The 18,118-nt window shown below is 45.0% G+C and overlaps 1 protein-coding gene across 5 annotated transcripts in view; it reads right to left on the bottom strand.

The window, feature by feature from the left end:
• GRIA1 (glutamate ionotropic receptor AMPA type subunit 1) overlaps positions 1–18,118 on the bottom strand; it is a 299,507-nt gene that overhangs the window by 149,980 nt on the left and 131,409 nt on the right. The window lies entirely within an intron of this gene.

Consider the following 18,118-nt stretch of genomic DNA (forward strand, 5'->3'; position numbering starts at 1 on the left):
ACATCTATTCCCTCATGTCAGTTAGCTACTAAACTCATTTTAGAATGAGGGTTCATTGTCTTTGCCCCAGTGAAGTAGGTGACCCACCCTAAAGCCATCTCCAATGTGTGAAATTACCCTGCTCATATGGACTGTGAGATGAATCATTCTCATCATAGTAACAGTATTTCCAGGTATTTTGCAGTCCTTTCACATATATTAGACTATTCAGTTCTCATTACAACCCTGTGACTTTGGTATTACCAGTTTTTTGGTGTTTTTTTTTTAAGAAGAAAAAAGCTAGTACTCTTAGACGCTCTGTTCTCTTTAGCATATCACCTGTTTCCATGACACTACATTACCTTGTATGTGGGGGTCTCAAATTATCCTATATAAGCATCACCCAAATGTGTTCCCATGAAACATTAGTCCCACCAGACGTTCCTTAAAAAAGAAGAGACTTCTTTGGCCAAAGAGATCTGGGAAATAGTGTATACCTTGTCTGCATCTTGGAGGTAACTTTTGCACACTAGTTACATAAAAGGTTGTGAGGAATCCTGTTCAACTTTAACCCAGATTTTGTCAAGTCCATACGTCCCCAGGATCCTTTGTTGGCAAATACTTTTAACATGTTATTGAAGATCCTCTGGGCTGTGCTGCACTGAAGAATGCAACTAACCACGGTACCCAGTTGTCTGAGTCTCAGTTCCCATTCAGTCCCTAGAGCTAATGGGCTTAAAAGTTCATCTCTTAAAGATTGCAACTGAACTGTACAAGTCATTTGTCTGATTCCCACTGAAAACCAGAATACTGTCTATAGGAAACTGGGCTGGTGCATTAACATCTGCTTGCATACCTGCAGTTACTGGGCACTCATGACCTCTCTAGATGCCCAGTTTACTGACTGATGACTCTTTGAGACCAGAACCTCATGGAATGGCTGCTCTTAATTCACTCCACAGCCCTCCTGGTATCTGAAGGTGGTTCTCATGGACTCTAGGCTTATGGCATATGGTTTTCAGCAGTGAAATCCCTTCTCCACCCGGAAGCAAGAGGGATCTTTTTAATTAACAAAAGCAAAAACAAAACAAGACAAACAAAACACGATTTCCTTTCCTTGTGCAAAAGCTCTCAAAAGTTTTGAGGTTTCTCATTGCAAACAGAAAGCCTCTGACCATAACTCAGATCCCCTCAGACCCCTCCCACCTCACACCCCTCTACTTGCTCTCTGCTCTGGCCACAGGGGCCTTGGTAGCTGTTCTCTGGGGCTCTGAGCTCACTCTGCCCTGAGACTCTGTGGCCGCTGCTCCCTTCCACTGCCTGCAGGCTCTTCCCTTACCTGTTTGTGAAGATCACTCCTTTTTTTTAAAATTTAAATTCCATTAGCCAACACATAGTACATCGTTAGTTTCAGATGTGGATTTTGATAATTCATCAGTTGTGTATAACACCCAGTGCTCATTGCATCACTCCTTTTTGGCAGTTGTATCTCAGCTCAAATCTCACCCCCTTGAAGGGCCTTCCTTCATCACCTCTTTTCAGTAGTGACTCCCCTCACCTGCCTCCCCACAACCTGCCTCTCTGTCACATCACCCTGTCTTATTTCCCAGACTTTCCTATTATCTGAAATCGCTTCCTCTTTTTGCTTGTTTATATCTGCTTGTGTCAGTGTTAATCCCGGAAAACAAGGGTTCCACTTGTGCCCCAAAGCCAGCATAGTGCCTGGGACATGGTAGGGGAAATGAATATTTACTGAATGAATGCATGATAAATGTTTGATAAAAGGGTCCACATGACTTAGGGTATGAGGGGGAGCTGGGCCCAAACAGAGATGACTACTGGGTCACCCTGGACCTCTGGCTCCTCTAAAGTAGCTATTTGTCCTTTCCCACTCAGACTGTTTTCTCTTTCACCCTAACGAAGACAGTCTATCCATTCGCAGCAGACAATAGGCACTCTTTAAATATCTATTGTAATTGCCAGAATCAAGATTTCTATAAATATGGATTTCTCCACCAGGAAGCATTCATTGTATATTATTCTATGTTAAATATAGATTTGTCAAAAAGCACAATCCATCTTACTGAGTGAGGTGTATAGATGGAGCACATAAACCCGTTAAAACTAATGTTTTAATATGCTCTGTATGGTATTTTTAGGATTTCTTCTCTCTCTGCTGTGATGAAATATTATCCTGTGGGATATGAATCTTGTATTCTACATCTATTCCCTCATGTCATCCACTCGATTTCATACCTTCAGCTGGGCCTCTGGGGCCCTCATGGCTGGTGTTTCTTGCTAGAATTTAGAAGCAAAGGAGGAAAGGAGGAGATGGAGGTGTAAGAAATAGGAGTTGGTGTACATGATCAAATCCTTAGACACACGAGAGGCCAGGAATTTTTCCCTCTCAAATGAGCTCCCTATTTTCCCTTTTCAAATTTATCTTCCCTTAACTCTAAGGCTAGGAGGGTACATTTACCCACTGCTCCCTAAAAGAACATGGCTTGGAGGTAGCTTGGCCTGGATTTACGTGAGTGGACCTTGACCCTCAGAATTGCTTGGCATCTGACCTGCAAGCTAGTTCCTCATTTTGACCAAGCAGGAGCGGCCACAGAGAAAGAGAGAGACAGAGAGACAGAGAGATAGGCAGAGAGACATGCAGAGACAGAGAAAGAAAGAGAGAGAGAGAGAGATTGAAAGAGAGGCACTCTGTAGCCCAAGGCCTATGGAGAATGTAGTCATTGGTTAAATATTGAGAAATACATTTAGTAGTTGTAGGGCATTTCTTTGAATCTGTCACAGTAAATATTCAATCAGAACAGATAAGGTGGTCTTGGAAAAAAAAAAAAAAAAAAAAAAAAGGACTACACTAGATGCCAGAAGACCCAGAGGATTCTTTTTGGTTTTATCATAACACAGCAGTTATGTGACCTTGAGCAAATCACACATTTTCCCTGGGCTTTAGTTTTTCCATCTGTAAAATGATGGTTTGAACTCTGTAGTATGTAACATCCCTTCAGGCTCCAACATCCTAGATTCTATTCTAATTCACTCAAACATGTTTACCGATTGACAACACTATAGTTATTTGCTGGCCAAACTTTTAGCAACGCCCAGAAGCAGGTATAGGCGCTCAGTTCTTGGATCTGATTGTAGCAAACTCCTAGCACTAAACCTAGATGCATCGAGAGTCTTGAGTTTTATGTAAGAAGCAATTCTAACCTGCCGTATGAGTTGGTTACATCATAGGGAGTAGGTGAGAGGAGGCAAATCAGAAAGGGGGCTGGAGGTGGGGACTGCACGGTCATATACAGAAAGCAGGAAGAAAGAGTGGGCGCCAGAAGCAGAACTCTGCCGGGCACTGCTCTCTCTCAGACTCACTCTGTTGTTGAATCAGAGTAGGCTGGACTGTGTGTGGTACCCTCCACTCAAGACAGCAGTGGTGCATAAAATGTCTCCGACAGTAAAAATTAGGAGCTGACATTTGAGCACTTACAAGGACATTCCCTTTCATTGACTCCCTTCCTCCTATGAGGCAGGTTACAAGGGGGAAAGTGAGGCACAGGGCTGGTACAAGGCCCACCTGAGATCTGAGCTCCACCAGTGTGATCATAGGGCTTGAGCTCTTCACCTCTGTGATGTGCTGCCCCTTCCTCCCCAGAAAGTTTGGTAAAAAACAATCCTGGTACCTGGGTCAGCTTCAGCCTCTAGAAGATCCTCTCATATCACACATGCCTTTGATAAAGGTGTGTTACTGGATGAGGGTCTATGGATATTAAAATAAAACAAAACTCGGAGATGTGCTTGATGCATCTCCCTGTCAACTCTGGGAACATATATACACATAACCTGTCCTTCCCCCCATCCATCCACCACTGAACATCTAACAACCACTGCTCGTTAGGCAGTGGAGATGCACTGGCGTACGAGATAAGCCCTGACCTCAAGGATGGTTACCTTGACCGTGGGAAGAGCCCGACAACTAAGTAGGTGGTAACACTTCAGTTTGAGCACTGTGGCAGGGATGAGTTCAAGCCTTAGGCAGGGACACCTAACTCTAGCTTTTGGGGACCTCAAAGAAGGCTTCCAAGAGGATGTGCCAGCGTGGATGCTGACAGATAAGCAGGAATCAGCCAGGAGAGGGGACATGGTGCTGTTGCACATGCATGAAGGGCATTGGGGGGGGAGGCACAGCATAGGGAATAGTCAATGGCATCGTAGCAGTGTTGCTGGGTGACAGATGGCAGCTACATTTGTGTTGAGACAGCAGAACGTACAGAGAAGTTGAATCACTATGTTGCACACCTAAAAATAACGTAACAGTGTGTGTCAACTATATCCAAATTAAAAAAAATATATATATATATTAAAAAATATATTTCAGGTAGAAAGAACAGCCATCGCAAAGACCTGGCAAAGAGAGAAGACACAGCGTGTTCAGGGAACCTGGCCAGAGTGTCAGATTCCGAGGTCTCTGCCTCCAAGAAGATTCAGTAGCAGAATGTGTCCAACAATCAGAGCGAGTAAAAAATGAGGCCAGGAATTCCCTCCTGGGGAGGTAGGAGGGCAGGACTGGCAAAGGCAGGAAAACCCACGCACAGTGCAGGCTGCCCAAGTCCATCCTTGGTTCACTCAAACCTCTGATAATCACTCTGGCTTATGGCACCATCCACTTAGCATCAGTAAATCCCCCAGCCCTGGGTATTGCCCTGACAGCTCTCTCCCAGGGCAGAACTCCTTTATCAGCAACTCCTTTTTATTGTCACTTCACGTAAGGCTTCTCACACCGACATTTCTCTTTGGCTCCTGGCTTCAGTCCCTGGAAATGTGGCAGCCTCATTGTAAATAGTGGGTAATGTGATGATAGGACAGTTTCCTTTGGGGGGAGGGAGACAGAAAGTGTGTGTAGCAGGGTGTGGGACCTTTAGATATTCACCCTCCTCCCTGAGTAATTCTATCTTTATTGGTGGGAATGGCATTCTTCATCTGACTCTAACCTTGTGATATCAAGTGTGTTTTATTTTTGTCACTCAGAGGACAGTAAGAATGCCCCTCCATCCCCTTATACTGTCTTGCATCCAAGATCTAATACTGATGTGCCATGAATTACCATAATAGATATAAATTGTCCCCATGCCCTTTAAACAACATCAGTTATTTAAGATTCCGAGACATGTCCAGAGCGTCCCTGTTATTTACTAGACAAAACCTTATCATCCATTTCCTAAATTCAACAAAAATATTTATTGAGCACCAGGAACTAATATTCCCAGACAACTGGGGTACAGTGATGATACAAGACAGGCATACCTTCTGCCTTCAAGGAGCTTGCACAGGAGTTCACACAGTTTTACATCAAGGGAAGGTAAGGATATTTTGAAAGAGTAATAAGGGGCTCAACCATAGAAAAAATGGTCATAATAACCTTTATGGCCAGTGTTTACTGAGCACTTACTACCGGCCAGATATGGTACTAAGCACCTTGTGTCAATATCCAGGGAGAGGAACCAGTTTATCCAAAGAGGCGAGAGAGAGGAGGGGACCTCAGGGAAACCCCAGAAATGCCCGAATGACTAGGGTAGGGATGTGGCACAGAGTTGGAAGGTGGTAGGGACCTCATTGCCAAGGGCCTTGCCAGGCCTGGAGAAGCTAAGTCTCTGTGTCTTATGTCAATGTTGCATTTTACTTTGGCTTTGGATTCATCTCAGCCTCTTGGGGCCTCTCTTCATGCTGGCCCTAGAGCCCAGTTGGGACATGGCAACAAAGGGAGATGCAGAAGAGGAGACATCCTCCTCTGCTCAGATGGGTGCATTTGTTAGGAAACACGAGTGTTAATTACAGGCGTTGAAAGCCAGTGAGATGTGTCACTGTATGAGGATAAGAATTAGGTAAGGCCTGGGCCCCCTCTTCCTAGAATTAGACCCGTCTTGTGGCTGACACATGAAACCAGGGGCAGGGGATAAGACAAACAGACTGACTCTTCAGGTGTCTGATATGGTTTTGGAAAAGTACCTGCAAAGAAGCAAATCTAGAACCATGAATAAGCCCCTTTCCCTCCCTGGGTGCAGTTTCCCCATGTGAGGCATGGAGTTCACACTAAATCAATGTTTCTCAGACTTTTGTTTGTTTTGTTTGTTTGTTTGGTAAAAGACCTCTAATAAAACTTTAATACTCACTGGAGATGTGTAGTTCTACAGACAGGGATATTCTCCTCTTTCTCCCCATCTTTCTTCTGTCTTTCCACTATCCACCCACCTAATAAATGTTTACTGAGCATGTGGTACAGGGTAAGCAGCAAGATGGTGCCCAGGGGCTGCAACACTGGATAAGAAGACAAGGCCCTGCTATCATGAAGTTTCGATTCTACAGAGTGGGGAGAAATGATATACAATCAATAAGATCGCTTTGGACCCCGTGAACGTTATGAAGAAAATGGCATGATTTGTGAGAGCCACTGGCAGGGCAACTTTAGATAAGATGGTCAGGGAGACCCTCTCTATGGCACGAACACTGGAGCTGAGAAATGAACTGTGAGAAGGAGCTGGCCAGGCAAAGGGCCAGGGGAACAGTTTTAGGCAGAAAAAGTACCGAAAATACAAAGGCTCTTATCAAGGCTCAGGAAAAGATTGGTGAGCTTCAGAAACAGAAAGAAGGCCAGTGTGGATGTAGCCTAGGAGAAAGGAGGAAAGCGGCAGCGATGAGCATGAAGAGAAACATCCTCCAACTCTCCGAGTAAACTTAATGCTCCTCCAAGGATTATGTGTGACTTGGGTACCTGTGGAGCTCTAGAGCACCACCTTGGTCTGAGAAGGTCAGTACCACCTGATCTTACCAGACCTTTCAGTTCTAACATCTTAAAGTTCAAGTCAATGGAGGAGAGACACAGTGGAGGGTAAGGTGGTTCTGACTCAGTGGAAAATGGGAAAGGGTACAGCTTTTGACTTAGATGTAATGGGATCTCAAATGGATAATCAGTGACTTCACCGGGCTCTAGTATGAATTCTGCTGTTCCTCAGGTGTTTCTAGGCTGGCTTTAGGTTCTGGGCCATTCATTCCTGCTCTTGCTCCACCCCAAAAAGCCCTCCTGCCTCTTGCCTTTTTCCTCTCCAAATCTTTTCCCTTCTTTAAAGGTTTAGCTTAAATGTTACCTCCTCCATGAAGCTCTTATGCCTCCCCATTCCTAGCTATCATTTAAAGGTCTCTAGCCTTCTTTTAAATAAAAATTCGTGCCTCTTACAATTTTTTTATCTCTCTCATGCTTTATTAGTTTAAATTCTTTGATTGCAAGAACAAAAATCAACACAGGCTAATGTAAGATAAAAGGAAATTTGCTGGAAGGATATGATGGACCCACAGCTAAAACAACAAAAACAAAACAAAAACAAACAAACAAACAACGACAACAACAAAAAAACCCTGGGCTTTAGAGAAGATAGAATTGCAGAAGTTTTGGAATCTGGGGTTTCATGAACAATCTGTTCAGGGTTACTGCTGCTCTAGCCATTTGTGATAACTGCTCCATACAGTTCAAGACTGGCTGTGCTCAGGGCCTGGATCACCCTTTGGTGAAGGGAAGGCAGATCAACTAGTTAACTATCTTACCAAGATGGTGGTCAAAGGGAAATGAAGGTGTTGTGAGCAGAGAGGGGGAGATGGATGGTGGGCATATCAGACCAAAGGATGTCTATTAAATTTCTATTTGCTGTTATTTTATAAGTCATAGTCCAAGACTATGTTAGGAGCTCCATAAATGTCATATACATCTGAACACCAAGGTTAAGTCCCTAGATGGTTTCACACAGTGACGACGCGATATTTTTGGTACATAAGTAAATGAAAGAATGTGTAAATGTAAATCATTTACCTCTATTAATCAATTGATACTATTCTTGACAACTGATGTCATCTTGCTTCCATGTCTTTACTTGCATTGGTTTGGACTCACTATTTTTCTTTCATATTATCAACTGACTTTATATGTTTTCACCCACAATTGAAGTATAAATTCTCTTTAAGGTAGAAGCCTTCATTCATCATTTTTCTTGATAGGTACAATGAGAAGTACCCTATACAGAGTTGGGTACAGCATGAATATGAATGGTTGGTGATGTTACTTACCTCACAGTCTTCTAAATTAGGCTGACCATCTAGCAACCATGAGCTGCTGGATATATAATAGTCCCTCCCCACTGCCATGCTCCAGCCCACTGAACTCTGTCACTCCTTGTTATCTTAGGCCAACAGAGAATGAGAGCTGAGCTCTTAGGCTGGCATGCAGAACCAAGCCAACCTTAATATATTCCACCCACAACACCCAGTCTCCTTGGCCAGTGCTCCCTAGGCAAAAAGGTTTACATCCCATTACATAACTCAACCCTTAGGATATCAAATGGATTAAAAATGAGGGCATTTTCACCCTGCCTAGCAAACTGCTTAGCATTACTATGTGCCGATTTAGTGTTACGGGAAGAGGATCTTTCAGAGATATTTCCTATAATGACACACATAGATACGTGTGCTCTCCTCCTTGACCCATCGCTTAATCTAAGAACAATCATAGGATCGTAGATTAGTAGTGCTAAAAACATACTTGGTCTTGGGGCCTTTTGCCCTAGAGAAGAGCCTCCTAATAGATAGCTGTGTGACCAACTCCACTTTAAAGTCTTCTTAATTTACATGTGCTTCGAATGTGCAAAACCTGGTGTTGAGGCTACCACCCGTCACAGGTAGAGCCTCCTACTTCAGCATACCTCGGCATACTGGAAGCTTCCCACTACCTATCTATTCTGGGTGGCTGGCACTACTTGGCAAAAATACCGTTCTTCTTCTTCTTGTTATAGTTATGTCACCTACTGAGTGTTTACTCTGTGCCTGATTCTGTTCTAGGCACTTCACCTGCATTTTATCATTCACTCCTCACAGCATCCTAGTAATTTTTTTTTCCCCCCCTATTTCATGCATGAGGAGGCTGAAGTTCAGGGAGATTAATTGATCTTCCACAAATCACTCATGTGGTAAGTGAGAGAGCTGGGATATGAATCCAGGTCTGTTCCGCTCCACGGCCTGCGCCTTGAGCTATGCTCTTCTGTCCCCTGAAGGTCTGGCAACACAAAGCAGAGCTTTCATTCCCTGGATGATATTCCAGCCAACGCCGAGCACTCACTACGTGCCAGGCACCGTGCTAAGCATTTTATGTGAATTACGCACTTACTACTAATCTGATAGTATGGATTAGGGATGTGGTTATTATCCCATTTTATAGAGAGAAGACTGAGGCTAAACAACTTGCCCAGGGTCACACAGCCATGAAGTAGGAGACTCAGAATCCAAACGCAGGCATTCCCACTTCAGAGCCATTGCTCTGGCCCTCTCTGCCAGGTATCAGCAAACTTTTTCTGCAAAGGGCCAGGTAGTAAATATCCTGGGCTTTGTGGGCTACATGATCTCTGTTGCAACTAGTCCACGGCAGCTTCGGTAGCGCAGGAAGCAGCCAAAGACAAAACGTAAACACGTTGAGTGTGAGATTTTATTACGGTACAAAACCTTATTTACAAACACAGGACATGGGCTAGATTTGGCCTGTGCGTTGTAGTGTGTTAGCTCCTACTCTACGCTTTTCTGCTCCTGGATAGCAAGTAGGATGAGATGCTGGCAAAGCCTGGGGAGCGATAATGATAAATCACGGCGTATCAGAGGGTTCTCAAATCTCTCACCTCCGTTCTCTCTTGTGGATACCAGTAGGGTAAGTAGGGCAGGAATGATGACCCTTGAGCCCACGTACAAACGAGGAACCAAGGATCGTGCAGCTGGGGACTGACAGAAACAGGTGACTGCCCACCACATCTTTCTGGTTTTTCCACATCTTCTGGTTCTTCTGTGGTGACTGTGGGGAAGGCGGGGGACAGGAGCCACGAGAGGGTCAGAGTCAGTTGATTATGTCCCAATTTGATTTAAGGCCACTGCCTGCTGGCTTCTGTGCAAGAGCCCGTGGGGCCTCAAAGCTCACAGACTCCAGCTGAAGTGTCAACACGCAGACAGCAATATGGCAAGGAGGTGGGGTGGTTCTGACCTCTAGGCTTCCTCTCCTATGCGCTGGTCAGCTTTGGTCTAGAGAAGGCTGTAGTAACACTGCCTTACAGCTACAGACGACTCTGAGGTAGGAGAGACCCCAACCTTGAGAGGGCAGGAACTTTGAGAGGTTTCTTTTAAAAACTGGGTAGGTACCAGAGGGCTCACAACATGGCAGCTGGACCCTTCAAGGCCAAGAGTCAGCTACGTACAGAGGCACATTCAGGAGTGCTGGGTGAGGGGCTGCTGTGAGGGTTCTATTTGGACAAGGTTAGGGTTAGATTCGAGGATAAAGTCAGGCAGAGCCTATTCTTGGATTGGGCCCTAGGGCTGAGGAGAAGGTTGCAGTCCAGGGCTGGGGTGAGTGCTTCTCAGCCTCATTTGGGGGTAGCTGGGGTTCGCTGAAGAGTCCAGGTAGGGACTCCATTTAGTTAGCTCTGCCTCTGTGCAGGCTTTGGGAAGGAGCACGCTAACCAGCCAGAGCAGACTGAATAAAAGCAAGGACACTAAGGGAAGGGGTCGTGGGAGAGATTAGCATCAGAGCTTCCCCCGTCTTTGGCCCATCCACTACCCCTTCTCTCCCCCGCATCATAAAGCAAGTTCTGCTGGTTCATGAATGAGCCATGACTGCAAGGCACACCAGGTAAATCATTCATGAGGCGAGGCCAGACTCTCCCTTTGGCTCTCTCGATTCTGTTTCCTGGGTGAGTGGGAGAAAAAAAAATTTTGTTTCTATTTGTTATTCTTCTCCTATGAAAATCATGCATATAAATGGGCTTTTCCAAGCCAAGCGGCAAGCCTACAGTGCAAGGCACACCGAGGAGCCTGATGGGCACCCGTCAATCTAGGCAAGGTTTTACCAAAATCTGCAGATGACAGCCCACGGGTGCCCTAAAATCAGTGAAATTCATTTTCCAGTGAGGGTGTACCCACTGAGGAAGTGAAAAGATGAGAAGGAAGGATAAAATAAGGCTACAGAAGATGAGCAGTTCCAGATCTCAAAATCGTAAGACACCACCAGAAACCGAAGTCCACCTTGTCTGATACCTGAATTTATTCCTGACCCCTGCCCTTGGCTGATTTCTGGAGCTGAACAGTAACTGAGTGGAGAGTTGGATACAGAAAAGCTAAATCTTTTTGTTTGTTTGTTTGTTTGTTTTCTTCTGTTCTTCTAATCCATGGTCTCAGTGAAGCATGCTGGGAATACCTCATTTAAAACAAATGCTCAACCAGTAATAGAATGTTGCTCTGAACGAGAACTTGCCTTTCCTTTCCAACAGGGATGTGACGGGCCCTGCCCCCACGGCCTCAGCTTCACAGTGCTCTTTCTCTTACCTTTCAAGACAGTCCAAACTTTCTTGCCTTGGGGCTTTTGCACATGCCATTCTCCCATAAGAAGCTCTTCCACCCTCTTTAAATGTCTGGCTCCTCATTCCTCAGGTCTCCAAGTTAGTGTTCTCTCTTCAGAGATACATCCTGCCTTTGTGCTCTCTAGGGCAGTGCCTTATTTCCATCATCTCTGTCTTTGATTATCCTGCTTAATCTTTTGTTCATTTGTGTAATCTCCTATCCTCCCAATAGGGCAGGGATTACGACTATTTTCTCTACCACTACAGTCCTGGCATCTATACAGTGCCTGGCACATGGGAGGCACTGAAACATCTTTGCTGAATGGACTGAACAGATGAATGAATAAATGGCGGACCAAACATGCTGCTGGTTCTCTACATGACCTTAAGTGAGTTATCTCCCCTCTTTGGAGTTCATTTCCTCATTTGTAAGAGAAATGAGATTTAGTTAGCTCGAACACTCTTCCACTTCGACAAGCATTTCTTCTCATCTTCCAGATGGCAGAGGTGAGGCCTGAAAGCACGCTGTCCAGCCTACGGACTGGAACGCAGGTCTCCTAAACAATTTCCACCAACTGAGACTCTCTGCCTGAGACTCTGCTCACCCCCCACTCCTGGTACTGAGTTCCCTTTGTACCAAAATTCGAATCACTTTGTAAGGTGTCTCAAAATGCAGGATGAGACAGCTGCTGCCAAAAACCAGTCCAGGTTGCTTGAATTCTGGAAGGAATTCTGAGAACACAAGTATTTCTCACTATCCTGGGGTGTTCTCTTTGTATGTCCCCACTAAAATGAAGAGTTCTAGGAGTGGGTGTGGGGGGAAGGCTGCGATTCAAGCTAATGCTGGGGAAAACAGAAAGTGAGGAAGGAAGGAGTAGGAGCACAGGTACAAATATGTGGAAGTGCTGTGAGCATTTGAGGAAAGCGTGAGCATGCAGCTAAAACACTAGTTTTCCTGCTTTAGCATAATGCACCACAGGACTCCATGTGAGAGAGCCTCACTATCCCTGATTCAACCCTCCAGCCTCATTTCCCGACGGTCCCCCAAACAGCGGAGACCCAAACACACTGATGGATGCGGCACGCCATTGCCTTCCAGGTCTCCACCCCTCTGCACACATTCCACAAACATGTCCGTCCACACCTGGAAAACTTCTACATGTCCTCAAGACCCTACTCGCATGCAGACTCCAGTGGGCAGCTTCCAACAGTTCCAGAACAAAATTACTTTCTCCTTTGAGTTTTTAATGCACTTTCTTAGTACTTCTCTCGGTATTCCATAATTTAGCATTTTCATGTTTGTCCTCTTCACCAGACTGTGAGCTTACTTACAGCAGGGCAAGGCTGGGTCAAATTTGTTTTTTTAAGTCTCAGAACCTAGCCCTTGTCTTGATACAGTAGATACTCAGTAACTGTTTGTTGGTTTGCTCACCTGTGAAGTGAAGGCAACAGCACCTGCCTTGCTTGCTGTGAGTTTACCCAAGTTCTAAATTCAAATTCACTATAAAGTGTAGTAAACATGTAAGCCATCATTTTATTCTAATTACACAATCAAATAAGAGGTAGATTGGACAGGATATTATTATTCCTTTCATGCACATGAACTTCCAAGGGTTAAGAGGCTTGCTCTGAGTAGCACAGTCAATAAATACCGAACTAGAGAGAGAAAATTATGCTGCATGAATTCAGGTACAGTGTTTTTCCCATTAGATCACAAATGCCTCTCCATAGTTGGCTGTGAGTTTGATCATACTGATTGGCTGACTTAAGAAAACATGGATGTAAGTCCTTCCAGAGATGTCACACATGTATCGACCTCCCCCACTTCCCATCCCCACTACCACCTTGGCCTACGCCTCTGTCACCATTCACGATGCATGCTCATTACACTGTATCACCTCCCTAGTCCTGGCCTCCACTTTGCCCACATCTTTCCCCACCCTCATCCATTCTTCACAAAGCAGCCAGAATGTTCTTCAGAAATCAGGATCCTGTCCTAAGGCCGCGGCTCTGGGCCCCTTCAAGGTTTCTCATCATGCTTTGAATAAAGCCTAAACTCCTTTGCATGACTGACCTCTAGGGGTCTACATTGTCTGGATCCTGCTGACCTGAACAACTTCATTCATCATTTCCCTGCCCCTCATTGATCGCTTCGGTTCCTCGGATGTACCGAGGACTCCCCGATGCTGCACCATCTATGAAGGACTCGTCTCCCACTTCCGTGTGGCTGGCGTCTTCCCATCTTTCAAGGACCACCCTAAGTAGGAGACCTACTGTTCTCTGTCACAGCATTTGGTTTGTCCCCTTCACAGCACTTTACTCAAGTTGTAATTACAGTAGAAGCCCTTTTATCTGATGCAATGGGGACTGCAGTTAGATTATTTGAGAAAGATGGTTATAAAAAGGAGAATCACAAAAAAGGACTCATAGCAGGTATTTCCTTTTAGTTTAAAACACCTAAGTGCACATGTATTTATCAATCTTTTGATATAGTGGGAATTTGAAGACATTTACAAAATAAATGTAAAAACAAAATTTTTTTTTTGTTTTTCCCCCAATTTTTTTTTATAGTTGTCTCGCCTACACCTAATATTACAATGTTTTTGGTGATTCACGTTTGGGACTTTCAAAAGTATTTAACTTAGTTTCCAAAGAAAGAAAACAACTTTGTTTTACACTCATATTTCACTAGTTTATGTAACTTTTAGTTACATTGCCCAAATATAATAAAAACACAGACATATAAATAGGTTTGAAAACAACTGAACTGATTCCTAGCCCATTTCCAATGAAGTTGATGTGAACAGAAGTATATGGGCTGATCACTCACCAGGAGTGTCAGTTGGGGTATTTACAGAGAGAATGGGGAATGCAGGTTAATCCAAAGGGATGGCTGAATGGAAGTTGGTTACGAGAGATTTCACTGCATCTAGTTGATTGTTGGCTTGTTAATTATCTGTTCCTCTTAATTTAAGGCTATAAGTTTTGAGAACAGGACCTCTTTCTCCCTTTCTAAGCATGCTGACCTGGAGCATAGCATTGAGAAGTACAACCAGTGCCAAGTAAATGAATCAACAAGTGAGTGGACTGTCTCCCCCAAGTGAGGACTTTGGTTTCCTCAACTGTAAGAGGATAGGCATGGGTTATGCAAGCATGGTCATTTGCAGATTCCGTTCTGTCCCCACTAATCACATTACCGATAACCATATCTATATTTCAAGTTCTCCATACATTCTGCACATACCTTAGAGCATTATATTATCGACCTCCCTCACACCCACACAGGCCATATGGCCACCACCACTGACACACTGCCACCTGCCCTCCCACCTGGGGCCGTTTGTTGCTTTAGGATGTCCCCCTTCCCCAGTGCCTTCTCCAAGACAGGTATGCGGGTGGCAAGGCCAGTTATGGTCTGTGGTGCTAGAGCTGTGAAATTTCTGCTGGGTTTGCGTCTTTGGGGAGCTATGAGGCCTGAAGCTGCTTTGAGTATGGGTAGGAGGGGCCTCTTATCTGTAGATCTGAGGTAGAAAGCTTGGATCTGCCTTATTTGAGACATTGGGCAAAATCATCCCTGGCCACCCACTGCCTAGGGTTGGTCTCTTCTGGTCCCCATAGTTCTGAGATCCGGAGAGCCGAGACCTGGTGAGTGCCCTGAGGAAAGTAGCTTCCATGGGTCTCCTTCTTATATCTAAGGGAAGAGAGGGGCTGATTTAGGATTTGGGGATTCTGGTCACCAGCATAATGACAGTGGCAACAAATGATGATGATGATGATGATGACGATTCCTAGTATTACTGACAGCTGCTTGCGTATATTGAGCACTTTGATGCTAGGAAATAGACTATATATCATTAAATCTTTTAAGCTCTGTAGCAGCCCTAGAGGGTATGCACTATATTGATTATAATTCTCATTATTTTATAAAAGAAGGACTGAGTCATAGGTCATAGGACATGATAGGACCAGTCACGGGAGAGCTAGAATTCAAACCTAATGTATGTCTGATTCCACAATGTGAGTTCTTACTATCATGCTGAATCATCTTTTAACATATCTAACACCGTGACATTCACTGAGTAATTAACTTATTGATTGATTCAACATATCATATGTGATACATTTGGGGGAAAAAAGAAGGAGGCAGGTGGGGAATGTCTGTGATGACCGACACTGTAGACAGCTGATAAAAATGAGGAGACTCTGAGGCCTTCCTTCTCCTGCTCTCCTGAGACCAAGGATGTAAACACTTTTTTAAAGACGTATTTATTTATTTGAAAGAGAGAGAGACAGCATGAGCAGGGGGAGGAGCAGAGGGAGAGGGAGAGACAGAATCTCAAGCGGACTCCCTGCTGAGCGTGGAGCCCTGGCTCAGTCTCACCTGTCTGCCCTGTTCTCCCTCTTGAGAAAGAACTGCCTTTTCCTCTGAATGTGCAGAACATGCTGTACTTCTACTGTAGAATTTATTTCATTTTCTCTTTTTTTTTTAAGAAAGTTTTTTTTTTTTAAGATTTTATTTCTTTATTTGACAGAGAGAGAGACAGCGTGAGAGGGAACACAAGCAGGGGGAGTGGGAGAGGGAGAAGCAGGCTTCCCGCTGAGCAGGGAGCCCGATGCGGGGCTCGATCCCAGGACCCCGGGATCATGACCTGAGCTGAAGGCAGACGCTTAACGACTGAGCCATCCAGGCGCCCCTTCATTTTCTCTTATACAGTTTTTACCAGTGGTTCATGAGTCTGCCTCCCTCATCACACTAGAATGCCCCTTGGGTCTTATTTTCCCCGTAATGATCACATACGATCCTGTGCCCCCCTATCCTAGCATCATATCCCATGAAGCCAGGTGTGGCTTCAGAATCTTCCTCGACCTAGTCACCAGCACCAAACAGCCAGAGCTGTTATGTACAATTAAAGGTACTTACATCCTTGGTCTCAGGAAAGCAGGAGAAGGAAAGCCTTAGAGTCTCCTCATTATCAACTCTCTACAGAGTCAGTCATCACAGACACTACCTACCTGCCTCCTCGCTTCTTCAATGCTGAGCCAGTTTAAAGTGTTTCCCATCTTCGCACCTCACTGGCTGTCATTGGGCTCCAAGCTGTGAAGGCCCCAAGTCAGTGTACGGTGCTGGGACAGGCATCCTGATGATGCGTTGTGGGAGAGGGAGCTGCATGTGCAACATGGACTTCTAGGAGGGCTGCTGCTTCCTGCTTCACCCAAAGCCAGGAGGGACGTGGCGGGAGGACTGGGGAGGGAAGGAATCGTATCTTTAGGCCTAAGTCTACAGAGCAAAGGCAGAAAGGTCCCTGGAAGCCATCCAGGGTACACTGGCCTGTGAGTCCCCAACTTGGGGTCTAGTGTACTGGCCTACCCTGCTTGTTTCTCTGTAGAAACTTGACCAGGTCTTCCTATCTCTGGGCCTCAAGGTCCTCATTGGTAAAACAAAAGATCTGCTGGAAGTTCTCTATAGTTCCAACATTCGCCGAGGATTCTCAGCTGCAAGGTGATGAACAGGAGCCAGAGCAAGGCTGGGCTGCTGACCAGGCAAGGACTCTGCTCAAGAAATGGACCATGGTAGTGGTCTTGTGCATTCGCTCCTGGATCTGAAAATATTACAAAGAATGCCTCATCCACTGCAGAACTGTACTACGTGAAGGAGAAGCTAGAACACGAAACACAAGAAAACCAGAACAACACAAGACAAAAAAGCAAAACTCTGATTCAGGAGTAGGCAGACGTACTGGCTATGCAAGGATCTGGGGAGAGGGAAAATGCAAAGCGGGTGAAGGTGAAGGCAAAGGCAAATGAATATGTTGGTGCATTTAGTTCATTTTTAAGTTATCCAGTAGTAGCTGGTTAGCCTCAGATGTCACCCAGAGGAGCCAGATAATGTTCACTGCAGCAATAACACAGAGTAAAAGCTATCATTTATTGAGCAGTTACTAAATATTTGCATTACTAAACATATGCATTAATTTCTTTATTCTCCACAACAATCTCACGAAGAAAGTATTAGCATCGTCATTTATAGATGAAGATACAAGGGTTCAAGGTCACACAGACATGGCCGATCTGGGAATCACAACTCGGTCAGTCTGCACTTCAACTCCATGCTTGCAGCCATCCTCCCTTCAGAAAAGCAAACAGACAAACCGACATACCTCCCCACCCCTATTTCCCTGTGAGGATGAGAATTTCATCTCTCCCTCTCCACTCATTCCAGTACTTCGGAAAAGATCCCACTCAAACACCACTGCTTCTGTGAGAACCCCTGTCAGTGTCAATCTACGCCTCCCTGGGCTCTTAGCTCACATTTCCATTAGTGTGGTTAGTACTTTTCTGCGTTGTGCTGGAGTTAATTGTGTCTGGTCCTCCCTTTACACACAAGACAAGTTGTTCAGAATCTCATTTTGGAATTTAGTGTCTTGCATTAATGCCAACCATGCCTGGATTTGTCTCCCATCTTTTTACAATGAGCCCTTCCATTAAGGAAGGAGCTGTGTCTTAGCAATCTCTCTGTGGACCTGGCACTTAATAGTGCTTTGGGAACAGATGCTTTCTAGGTGGGGCTGGTACACCCAGCTGGTTTCTCCATCCTGTCTGCTCTATCAACTGTGAACCCCCTCCACTGTACTTTTCCTGGTGCCTTTCCCATGGTCAGGGCCACTGAGCAATGCGAGCAGGGTTGTGGACTCTGGTGGGCAACAACTTTCCGACAACTGAGC

This window comes from Callorhinus ursinus, unplaced genomic scaffold (genome assembly GCF_003265705.2).
Source record: "Callorhinus ursinus isolate GAN/ISIS: 27379988/994484 unplaced genomic scaffold, GSC_fseal_2.0 scaffold3, whole genome shotgun sequence".
Taxonomy (NCBI): domain Eukaryota; kingdom Metazoa; phylum Chordata; class Mammalia; order Carnivora; family Otariidae; genus Callorhinus; species Callorhinus ursinus.